General features: G+C 47.7%; 1 protein-coding gene across 1 annotated transcript in view; it reads right to left on the reverse strand.

The window, feature by feature from the left end:
* The window catches only part of znf385b (zinc finger protein 385B), a 203591-nt gene extending 193880 nt beyond the window's left edge, over positions 1 to 9711 (reverse strand). The window contains exon 1 of the mRNA XM_063213247.1: positions 9608 to 9711. The gene's annotated coding sequence lies outside the window, so the exon portion shown is untranslated. The remainder of the gene's footprint in view (positions 1 to 9607) is intronic.
* Between the last annotated feature and the right edge of the window lie 2136 nt (positions 9712 to 11847).

The following is an 11847-nucleotide window of genomic DNA, read 5'->3' on the forward strand; positions in this document are numbered from 1 at the left end:
GCGTCCACAATGACACACTAAGAATACAAGAGCACTCACATATCCACACTCAAGACCACACACACACATATACATACAGACAGACACAGACACACCAACACACAAGTACACACACACACTTCACACGTTTTCCCTTTTCGCACGCTTCCAAGATGACACACCAGAAACACAAACAGGCCGCAGACGACGGGGGCTGGCTTGGCTCGGCGGGAATGTGAACTGTGGCCCCCTTGCAAGCAGCACACCTCACCACACCACACCACCCTACACGACCACACCACCCTACAGCACACCTCACCACACCACACCACCCTACACCACACCACACCACCCTACACCACACCACCCTACACCACACCACACCACACCACCCTACACCACACCTCACCACACCACACCACCCTACACGACCACACCACCCTACACCACACCACACCATACCACCCTACACGACCACACCACCCTACACCACCCTACACAACACCACCATATACCACACCACACCACACCACCCTACACCACACCATACCACCCTACACCACACCACCCTACACCACACCTCACCACACCACACCACCCTACACGACCACACCACCCTACACCACCCTACACAACACCACCATATACCACACCACCCTACAGCACACCTCACCACACCACACCACCCTACACGACCACACCACCCTACACCACACCACACCATACCACCCTACACCACACCTCACCACACCACCCTACACCTCACCACACCACACCACCCTACACCACACCACCCTACACCACACCTCACCACACCACACCACCCTACACCACACCATACCACCCTACACCACACCACACCACCCTACACCACACCACCCTACACCACACCACACCACCCTACACGACCACACCACCCTACACCACACCACCCTACACCACACCACACCACCCTACACCACACCACCCTACACCACACCACCCTACACCACACCATACCACCCTACACCACACCACACCATACCACCCTACACCACACCACCCTACACCACACCACCCTACACCACACCATACCACCCTACACCACACCACCCTACACCACACCACACCATACCACCCTACACCACACCACCCTACACGACCACACCACACCACCCTACACCACACCAGCCTACACCAGACAAGACCAAATTAGCATTTTCCTTGGCAGCGTAGGGACTGCTGCGTCGCATGGCCGGTCAGGAGGTGATTCATTTGCATCGCAATAAATAAGCAAAAACACAGCGCGGTGTGACAAGTGAATGGAGTGGAGGAGAATAGGGAGGGAGCAGGGAGAGGCTGGGTGTGTGTGTGTGTAAGGGTGGTGGTGGTGGGTGGGGGTGGGGGGGGCTAATAGGTATCATATGAATGAATCAAACATACCAGCTGTGTGGGGTGGGGTGGCTGCTTGCTGTGTGTCTCTCAGTCTGTATATACTGTAACTTTACAGTGTGTGTGTGCGTGTGTGTGTGTGTGTGTGTGTGTGTGTGTGTGTGTGTGTGTGTGTGTGTGTGTGTGTGCGTGTGCATGCGTGTGTGTATGCATGCGTGTGTGTGTGCGGGGTGTCCCAACTACTAGTGTCACCACTGTGCTGTCATAGAAGCTGCCAGGCAGGGGACGGGTGTTGCAAAACGAAAGAGAGAGAGTGAGTGGAAGGAATGAAATATTCACAATGTGTGTTGTCTCTCCCGCCTGACATAACATACAGCACAGAACAGCACAGCACAGCACAGAGTACAGCGGCATCTTCTCCACATGACTCTCCATGTGCATAGATGTGATTTATTTATTTATTTATGCATCTTTCGCGTTCCGTTCGTTCTCCTAGCCTCACAGAGGAACCAGAAATAGCCACCACCCTGTCAGGGAAGGCAGTCCAAGAGTGATTCATTACCCCTCTAGAAGAAAGTGGAGTCGTTTCCTCTCTTCTCTCCTCCGTTTTCTCTCTTCTTTTCTCCCGTCCCTACCCTCCAGGTTTCACTCTCCTCTCCTCCCATCCCATCAAGTCCTCCCAGCCAGCCAACCCACCCACCAACCACCACCACCACTAGCACCATCAGTACCATTATAGCCAACATCTCCGCCTCCGCCCATCCCCTTAAGTTTCCCCCTCAACACACTTGCTAATTACTGGAAGTAGCCGCTGACCTTCCCAATATCCTAGTTTCCAAGCCGCGCGCGCGGTTATCATTTGTTAAACTCCGCAGAGACACCCCTGGACGTGGAGGCAATTTATTTCTGCCCCATTCCCTATACCCTTTTTAAGACTGGCAGCCTCTGGGCCTTCACCGGTAAGGAAAGAGAGAGAGAGAGAGCAAGAGAGAGAGAGAGAGAGAGAGAGAGAGAGAGAGAGAGAGAGAGAGAGAGGAAAAGAGAAAGAGAGACAGAGAGAGAGAGAGAGAGAGAGAGAGAGAGAGAGAGAGAGAGAGAGAGAGAGAGAGAGAGAGAGAGAGGGAAAAAGAGAGAGAGAGAGAGAGAGAGAGAGGAAGAGAGAAAAAATAAATGTGAGGTCAGAGACGTAGCGTAGCATTGGGCTACTACTGTACGACAGTGATGGAGGTGAGCGGTGGCACTCTGGCGAGTTCTAATTTACTTTACATAATAGGAAACATATTAGGCCAGGTAATGTGGATGCCGAATTCCCGGTTGTAATTGTGACCTTGCCTGACAGAAGGGCTTCCTGTGAGTTATGACTTTGCGAATCAACAGTAGTACATTCACTGCCGGTGTGGGATGGGCTGGGGGCGGGTGGGGGTGAGACGGGAGGTAGCAGAAGGGGAAGGGGCGGAGGGATGCATTGTGTCCCGCTGAAAGAAATGCACTCTGCGTGTTAAGACACAGGCGGCTGCACAGTCCAGGAAAATAACACATATAGCCAGGGCTTTGAACCGTTATTTTTTTCCAAACGTTCCGTTCCGAACAGAAACCGAATTATAACGTTTCCGGTTCTGAGTTCCGCCAATAAATTGACGTTCCCGAACCGGTTAGAACCAAAAAATATTGTTCCCGGAACGGTTAATTTCGTTCCTGTCAGCTGATTACTCCCCAAAGGCCTAACTGACGTTAACCAAGAAAGACGGAAGTGCGAATGAGTCAGCCTACATTCAAAACTGTTTATTCAAGCGGATGAAAAGAATATCCTCCAGAATTGTATCATTCAGGACGACCTAAGCGGAGAAGCAGAAAATAAACCTCAATGATGAAAATGTGCGCTCCACGCTGACTTGGGTCACGGGGAGCACTATGATGGACATTGTGAGTTTGTGCATATTTGAAGCGGCCATGGATGCCCAATAACGCTGAACATTGTCGTGCGCTTTACACGCGCTTCCCTGCAATGTCTTACAATAATGCAATGCAAACTCTGTCCTTTTGTATGACAGTGGTTTCTCTTAATTAAGATGTGGAGTGGAGACTTCGTATTCCACAGCTCTCTCCATTCAGTCAGAGAATGTCTGATGTCACACAGGTCGCGAACCTCAGCCGTCATGGTAACGTGCGCAGGAAAATAATGACTTTTTTTTTTAGTTTGAGGAACGGTATTAACCGGTATTAACCGGTTACCATTATTTTTAAATAAGTGTTCCCGTTCCAGAACATAAAAAATAATAACATTTCCGGTTTCGTTTCTGTTCCCTCTAAAATACAAAAAGTTTCTGGTTTTCGTTTTCGTTCCTTGAACCGGTTCGAAGCCCTGCACATAGCTAGACAAAAGCATGTGTGGCTTTTTTCTTCTCTGCTCGGGTAATGGATTGTGGAAGATGCACGATACACACACACACACACACACACACACACACACACACACACACACACACACACACACACACACACACACACACACACACACACACACACACACACAAAAACCTCAGCAAGATTGCTGCCTGTATCAATTTATACGTGTGACTCTCAGACCATAATAAAATTCCTTCCCCGTGAAATGCAGCCTAACCAATCGCGTTCCAGTTTGCAGGTGCAGGCTTGCATGCACGAGGCAAAAATGTCTCTGAGTCTGAGCCTAGTCAAACTCATAGATCACGTTCACGCAACAATGAGAGGGGGGCATAAATCATCCAGGACAGAATGGGACTAATTAGCACTCACCTTATACAGGCATTTCACAGCCGCCCAGTGAATGCTACATAAAAGATCCACAATGCACCCCACCAGAAGTGCATCTCACCTCAGCAATATGGGGCCCATACATTAAATGAGCAAGCTACTACTGTAGAGTGGAAATTAAACCTTATGAATAAAATCACACACAAACCAAACACTAGTATATAGTTATGTGAGTTAATGGACTACTTGCTAACAATTCTTGAGGAGAGAAATACAAGACGGGCCAATCTACATCTCTTGAGAACTAAGCAGCAAGCACAGCATGTTGTCTGGGCATTTCCCAAAGTCTAGTGTGCGTCCTTTCAAGTGTATCAGCCTTCGTATAATCACGCCCAGTAATTGGATACTCTTTGGTGAACTCTGCGGAATATCCAATCACTGGGCGTGACTCATTAGGCTGACACACTTCCAAGGCTCATACACTTGACATTGGGAAATAATAGTGTCTCTCTCTCTCCACCTTAGTTGTGGAAACAGGCAGACAAGCTCCTGTGGTGTTGTAGGACTTCTTTGGTCTATTTTCTGCGGTGAAAACAAACATCTCTCTCCAACAACAGACAGACTTGCCCTTGAATCCTCTCTCGAGGCCCAAGCAGGCCAGGGATCTGCTTTGCTCTGCAAAGTCCCCCACCAAATAACAAAAGACTATCCTTCCTGCGGCCAACAACACCATCAACACCACCACTCCCCTCTACTACAGAGAAACGCAAAGCCCCGCGGCTTCAGGTCAGTGGGAAAAGGCCAAAGACAACAACATACTGTAAAATCGACCAGCAGCTGCATGACCATACACACGTACACGAACCCTCATCAAAAAATAATGCAAGGTCACCTCAGGTGCCATAACAGTGCCGTGCTACAGTAGGCAACCACATCACAGACGAGCAGGGCCACTGACAGATTTGTCCGGGGCCCAGGACAAAGTCGTCTGAAAGGGCCCCCCTATCCCAACACAAACAATGTAATATAGACCCAATTCTGGGCCCCCTCTCTCCCTGGGCCCAGGATATCTGTCCCCTTTGTCATCCCTGTCAGCAGCAACCACATCACAGTTGAGAGAGATGAAAGTGAGGGTCGAATGAGCTGGCTGGATTGGCAGGTCTTGGCGTGCCTGCCTGCCCGCCTTGCCCACCCGCCCGCCCGCCTGCCTGCCCTGCTTGCCCCCGGCCTGGTTCTCATAAAATGGGGACCAGAGAAAATGAGCTGATGTCTGACAGGCTAGATTTTCACACCCCTCCGATTCCTCGCACCGTGCTGCCGAATTACGCGATTCACAAACCCCGCACAACAAGCAACCATCCAAAGGGCTTGGAGGGTCACACCTCTTCTCTTTCCCCCTCTCTCTCTCTCTCTCTCTCTCTCTCTTTCTCTCTCCCTCTCTCTTTCTCTTTCTCTCTCTCTCTCTCTCTCTCTCTCTCTCTCTCTCTCTCTCTCTCTCTCTCTCTCTCGTTCTTGGATGTGTCTCTCCAGTCTGGACAGCGGCAAATACAGAGTGTGAGGACTGACTAGCATGACAGCACGTCTAACTCCCTCCAAGGGCCTTGGCCTGTTCACATCGCCTTTGATCCGTCAAGCCCTTTTCACACAATTGGTCCACAGACGCCGCGCGGTCGAGGTGAGAGGCTTGGAGGAGAGCACAGCCTCCAGCGCAGCGGTCTCTTAAAATCTCCCCTATGTGACAAGCAGAGCTTTTTTTCCTAGCTTTTTTTCTTCTTCTGGGATTCTAGCATTTGCGAGAAAGCTTGTGAACCTGTAGTGTGGTGACAGGAGCGAGGTTGTAGGGGAGTCATGTGGGGGTTGTTTTAGGGAACAACAAACAATATCAAAGGGGGTGGGGGGGGGGTGGATTATCTTTCTTCTGGGGTCCTAGCATTCGCACGAGAGCTTACGTGAACCCATCGTGATGCGGTGAGGAAAAAAGGAGGGTTGAGGGGACTTGGGTTGGAGCCCCTGTTTTAGGGAACAACAAGCAATTTGAATTGTCTGTCCTCTGGGATTCTAGCGTTATGGTGAGGTGAAAAGAGGGGAGAAAAGAGTTTTTGAGGGGAGTCATTGGGAGGTTGTTTTAGAGGAGTTTTCATCAGCCATGAAATAATAAAAGGAAACAAAAAGGATTTTAAGTGTGCGGACCTCTCACTCCGAAACTACAGTCAGCCTTTGTCCTGCACCTTTTCCTGGGATGTGCACAATCTTCACCTTCAACTGCAGGCTGTTTTAGAGAACAGGCAATATCAACAGTCTATTTTAGATGATCTTTTGGTATCTAGCACTTGACGCCAGGAAAGCTTGTGAACTCATCATGGTGTGATGACAAGAACTGGGGGATAGAAGAGAGTTGTGAGGAGGATGCTTCATGGGAACGAGAATGAGAGTTTATTTTGGATGATCTTTTCACGCTGTGCTTGCTTTGTCACACCTGAGGACGGGCCTAATAAGATCACTGACACTGCAGGATATTTAATCTGGTGATTTGGACTGATGGAAGGAAACACCATGAGATGCGGTTTATTTTTAAACACCTGAGAGAGGCCTGAGGTTTTGTAAGCCAAAGCACCAAAACGCCAAAACACGAACACCCCATGCACACAGTGTAGATTAAGTCTTAGCAAGTCATAATAAAGGTAATTTTGTGGTACCTTCTTTTAGCAGACACACACACACACACACACACACACACACACACACACACACACACACACACACACACACACACACACACACACACACACAGACAGACAGACAGACAGACAGACACAGACACACGGCTTGTTGCGATGCCCTCGTAAACGTGTTCTCCACGGTGCTACAAAGGCTTGTACACGGGCCAGCAATGCACAGCTGATTATCACTTTTATGAGGTGAACAGTCAGCCTGTCCCTCGCGTCGCATGTCAACCCACAACAATCAGCGGCTCTCGTCTGTTCCAGACCCATCAAGTTTATTTTGATGCTCGCGAACGGTGTGCCGACACAAATCCGCCATTTAACTGTCCTCACCACCCACCCAATAAAATCCAGAGCGCCCCCCAAGTGCCATGCAGACCCCCCATAAATCAGCCTTCATGAGACTACATCGCGGCCCAGTTCGACCTGCCAAGAGCTCTGGTTCTCCGCCAAGACCAGATCCCATGTGTTAGCATGCAGAAGACCACCCCCTCCAGGGCCCTAGATGAACCAGTAGCAGAACACACACCCAGGGCCGCTGACAGTTTTTTCTGGGCCCGGGACAAAGCCTTCTGATAGGACCCCCCACCTAATGAAATGGGGACCCATTTCAGGGTTCCCTCTCTCCCTGGGCCGGGGACAACTGACCCCTATGTCCCCGCTTGTACACACGGACACACACCACTGTGCTCTGATGTGCTGCTCAAAAAAAAGATATATATATATAGTCCATCCATACATGAGGAGAGGGACTACTCCATTTTGCAACATGACTGATGTGATGTGTGAGGATTGATGGTGTGTATGTGTGTTTTTTTTTTTTTTACCGGTCGCCCATTTGCCCTGTGTCCTAGTTGCCATATTAAGGTCGTGGTAGCGGCTAGTTGGGGTTATCTTTTGGTTCCTCCTGTGTGTTGATTCTAACAAGTCACAGCTAAAAAAGAAAGTGTTAAACTGTCAACATCTGTGGCTACCCCAATTCTAAAATAGATGGTCAAATATCCAACTGTCAACCACGTTTCCAGGCCCTTTTTTGAAAATGTGAAATGAAATGCCCAGATAATGGGCTAGTCCTTGCTGTAACAGAGACAAATATTGTTTCTCGAAAAACAATGCAGACCTAATGCTTAAATGTCTAGGAGATAGATGCTGGAGGCACCATTGTCTCAGACAAAAAAATAAACAGTAAAAAAAAACGAGATAAGGGGTGCTAACTAGGAATGTGGAAAGGCTCTGAGGTAAAGCTTGGCAACTGAAACAATTGCACAATATTGTCTGCAGACTTGTTTCTCATTTTCCCATAATACATGACTCAAAATCACGTGGCCATTTTTCAACAAATTTTAATTTATATTTAAAACTTAGAAAATGTAACTGTTAATCACTCATATCATCCCTAAAGTCATTTTCTACCAATTATGACAATGTCATTCACGACCCTGATTTATGACACATGCTGAATTATATCTGCAATTTTGTTTTGTGACGAATCATTTTATAGTCCCCAAGGAGATTGTCCAAATTATTCCAAGTTGACACCACCAAGCAGTATTTCAAACCGAAATGACATAGTCATTACAGTGTGATAAACACGGATAGGAAGACCTTTGCTGACCTTCGACACTGCACTTTTAATTTCTATTTACAACAGCCAATAGGGCTGCTATCCTTGAAGCATTGCCACCTGTTAAATGTTTCAGACGAAAATTCATCTTTAGAGGGCGAATAAAGATGTCGAACAACGTTGAGTAAATGCATGGTTCTCCTCTGTTCTGGAGATATATTGCTTGACAGAGCTTTCACATTGGACATGGTAGTAAACAGAGGATTATCGGTGATCGCTCTGACGATAAGCCCCGCAAGACCAACCCGTATACTGGTCCGGCTAAATCACTCTTGGCGGGTCGAGATAGGCAAAACAAAGACTACTGACCGGCAACCCTGAAGCCAATGAACTTGGCATTACATCATTATTAACAGATAACTCCACGGCCGCACCGCTGCGATATGCGCTCTGTTTTCACGTCCAAATGTTTGCCCATGAAATTGTGCCCTTGTCCAAGAACAGAAATTGGGTAGGCTTCAAGATAACACGAAACCTGTAACAGTGTCCGTCCGACTGGGTAAAGGATGAGGCTACCCATCACTATTGCATAGGCTCAACGGCTTCATTTACTGTCACGAGAAGCGTTCTCTCACGGCATCGCTAGATCAATCGTATAGGTAGCCTATGGTACCGCGCGTGCTGGTCCCACATTCTTGACAAATTTCAAGACAGCAAAACAGGCTGAAGGCACGTGCTTCATTACGCTATCTACAACTAGGCAAAACTGTTCACTTACGCCATTAGGATAGGTCACTCACAGCATTTCCGAAAACCACACAAAACACGTAGACTACAGATTTGTAGCAGTAGTGGTAGTTATTATTAAATAATATGATACTACTCATATTCTGCTGAAAAATAACTGAATGGTAGAGTAATCGTAAGGTTACTGTTGTCTCCAGTCCAGTGTCGACACAAATCATTCTGTCGTTTAACTTTACGCACCAACATGAATAAAGTTCCCCATAAAACAAAGGAGGGCAACGTCAATCTTCATTAAAACCAAATAAATCACTCATCGCTAAGAAGACAGGACAGGGACAATCATTCAATGTGTAGGGTATCTACTTCTCTACAGCATAGAATTCGTGGTTGCGAGTATTGACATCACTTCTCAAACAAACCAAATGCGTACTTTTAGCTCCTCAGGCAAACATTTATTTCAGCCTTCATCGCTTCAACAAAAGGCACTTACCTGTGCTGCAGTTGGTCTCTGAGAAACTTCAGTGTACTTCTTCGTTGTCTGGTGGTGGGCAGGTTGCACGATCCAGAAAGGCTTGCGCTCACTCGCTGCGTTTGACAGCGATGTACCACCGTCCTGGTTAGACTCGGAAATCTCCACGCATGCTCATCCGGCTCCCTCAAGGGGCGACGCTGCTACCTGAGCACATAGTATGCCCTACTTTCTCGTAGTGGAACCTCTCAATGAAACAATGCCTATAATTTATTGGTTTGGATACTTGTAGCTGAACACCAGCAGGGGACCGTTATATCCTCCATATGAGCATAAATACACGTAACACAGGGATACTATTTTATAAAGGTAATAAATGGGGAGGAGGGGAAGCATAACAAAGACATGCTTAGTTATAGTTAATGAGCAGTGTATAACGATGCGTGCGTGGGGACTGCACTACATAGAGGGAGGGGGATGTGCTTTCTAAGACAAGGCAATTAGGACATCCATCAAACAATAACACCCCGCAGCAGCAGCAGGAAAGAAATCAGACCTGATCCAAAACTCCTGACAGCCTGCCCACCACAGCACTTCCTTGCCATCTAAACTGTTGTGACTATGTCAGGCTGTGGAAGTATGTGATTATGGGAGCGTTTGCTTTACTTTTACAACATCTGAACTCAGTAGGTTGCCAACTGAATTGTCCAATGGGGGCTGCTGTATAGGCTACTGGTAATGAATCGCCCTCAACTTCTGTATAAAAGAGTCCTGACCTATGCAGAGCGCACAGCGGAGAGTAGGATCAGACCCCTAATTGCATGCTATGGAAATGGTCATACGGTATAAACCTTATTTTAGAAGCTAAACACAGGGTTTTGGAAAGCCACCCACGCACAGCTCCACCCTCTCGTAGATTTCCTGTGGTGATGTTAAGTCTGTGATTACACCCAGGCCAGGCGTTTTGGGTCCGTCCTTTTCAGCCAGCGACCCAAGGATCTGGAATGGTAAGCATGTGTGGGCATGAATTTCTCCATCTTCTCTATTTAAAAAAATGGGAAAGGTTTGTGTTTTTTAAAAAAAGATACCTATTCCATCAATAGGCCCAATTCTTGCTAAGGCAGGTTGTGCGGGATGTAAATAAGTTCTCCTTGTTGTAGCTCTGGGGTAATCCAAAAAAGCGCGCTAATGGTCTCCGTGATGGATGACATCATTACCGACAGCGCGCAGCGCGCGTAGGCTACCTGGCTGGCTCTGCTGTGGAGCGCTTGAGAGAAGTTTCCCCTTGTGTCGAGGAGGAAAGTGAGACTGGGAGTCATCGCTCTAAGTTCTACCTCCCTTCCTCTGCCTATAATATTATAAGATGGTTAAATTTTTTTTTTTTATCTAGGCCTATCATGGGCCTACAGCAATCCCCTGAAGGCCCATTTGGGTACCCTTACCCACCCTACAAACGTAGGGTTTTGGTCTCGTTTTAGAATGGAGGAAAGACAATATTTTTAGTGGAAGTAGTTTAACACGTGTCTATAGGCAGTAGCACCATCTACATTTTGACGTTCACCAAATTTAGATGCAAATTTCATCTTGACAAAAATGACACAGAATAATTCAAAGACACGCTAATGCATAAACTCGAGTCTGATATGCAAATCAGTTAACGGATCTGAATGGTGGGCCCAGCCAGGCATTGCTAAAAATGCTCTCTCTCACACAAGTGAAGTGTCACTTTGTGTGCTCAGCAGCCTCTCTCCCTCTTTAATCTCGTTGTCAGTCAGTCACGTCTGAAAGGGTGTCTTGGCGTTCGGATTTCTCCGCAGTCAGAAATAACACGTCTAGCCTTTTGTGCTTCCAGAGTGTGATGGGTGAGATTTCGCTCCTCTCATGAGGCACAACTCGAGCTTGCACTGTCCTCCTCCTCAGCACGCTTCTGGATGGATGTCGTTCCACCGGGCGGGAGCCAATCTACTTATTAACCCCCTTCATGTCCTACTATGGAATAGCCTACTATTTGTGGGACGTCCAAAAAAAAAAAAAAAAAAGCGCGTGTGCGAACACACCACACACGCGCGCACACACACAGAGATATGAGTGGCACAATGGAAATTGTGCAGTGGACCGTTGACGGTTGTCTGTATTGACAGGGTTATGTGTTGAATCCGACTAATGGATTTTCCCTGCTTGACTTTGAATCAAACATATGCAATTCGGTGCCAATAAACTAGGGCCTTTCCGAACCAGTCAGTAGCTAAGGAGCCGTGCTT

The sequence above is a fragment of the Engraulis encrasicolus genome, chromosome 13, assembly GCF_034702125.1.
Source record: "Engraulis encrasicolus isolate BLACKSEA-1 chromosome 13, IST_EnEncr_1.0, whole genome shotgun sequence".
In the NCBI taxonomy this organism is placed as follows: Eukaryota; Metazoa; Chordata; class Actinopteri; order Clupeiformes; family Engraulidae; genus Engraulis; species Engraulis encrasicolus.